Below are 1,035 nucleotides of genomic sequence, written 5' to 3' on the forward strand. Positions count from 1 at the left end.
GCCGAATGTCTATTTTAAATAAACATCCGTCGACCACTTTTATAGTGCTCAAACCGCCTATTTATAAACAAACAGCGAGCTCCGCATTTTTCAGCTAATTAAGTAGCAATAGTGAGATTATTTACGACAGCGCTCTACCCAAAGAGGGGGGGCTTATATATATATATATATATATATATATATATATATATATATATATATATATATATATATATATATAGAGAGAGAGAGAGAGAGAGAGAGAGAGAGAGAGAGAGAGAATGCGCTAAGTGGTTGTGAATAACCTAGATATTAGTTAGAAATGCGGGACATGTGGTCGCATACTATTGTCCAAATTTGGATAAGTGAACAACCTTAAGTCATACGAAAGACGAACATAAACTTTTAAACAACTTGAGCAACAAAAAATGCAACAAAAAATGCAACAAAAAATGCAACAAAAAATGCAACAAAAATGCAACAAAAAATGCAACAAAAATGCAACAAAAAATGCAACAAAAAAGGCAACAAAAAATGCAACAAAAAATGCAACAAAAAATGCAAGCCAACTGTCGGTATGAAGCAACATATGGATTTACACAAATAAAATAGTTGAATATCCAATGTGACAGCAACATTTAATAAATAAATATAATAAACGAAAATAAACAAAAAACAAAAAACTAATGGACACATATCTAAGGAAATGGCAGAAACCCTAGAGGATGACCTCCAATCTGTAGTGGAATGGGGACAAAAATGGATGGTCACATTCAATGCTGCCAAGATTAAGTTTGTTTCCTTCAATAATTACAAGAAACCTTCTCTACCACCAATAGCAATGGCCAAGAACACATTGCCTGAAAGTACTTCCTTTAAACTCCTCAGCCTAACGTTCACAGGGAACATGAACTGGAATATATGCATTTAGAACATTGCCAAGACTGTTGCGAAGAAGGTGGGCTCTCTCTACCGTGCTAGAAAACTACTTACGCCTGGTATCCTGTACCTCTATAAGGCCACCATTCGCCCATGTATGGAGTACTGTTGTCACAT

Source organism: Euprymna scolopes, chromosome 3 (genome assembly GCF_053919585.1).
Source record: "Euprymna scolopes isolate OS-2025 chromosome 3, ASM5391958v1, whole genome shotgun sequence".
In the NCBI taxonomy this organism is placed as follows: Eukaryota; Metazoa; Mollusca; class Cephalopoda; order Sepiida; family Sepiolidae; genus Euprymna; species Euprymna scolopes.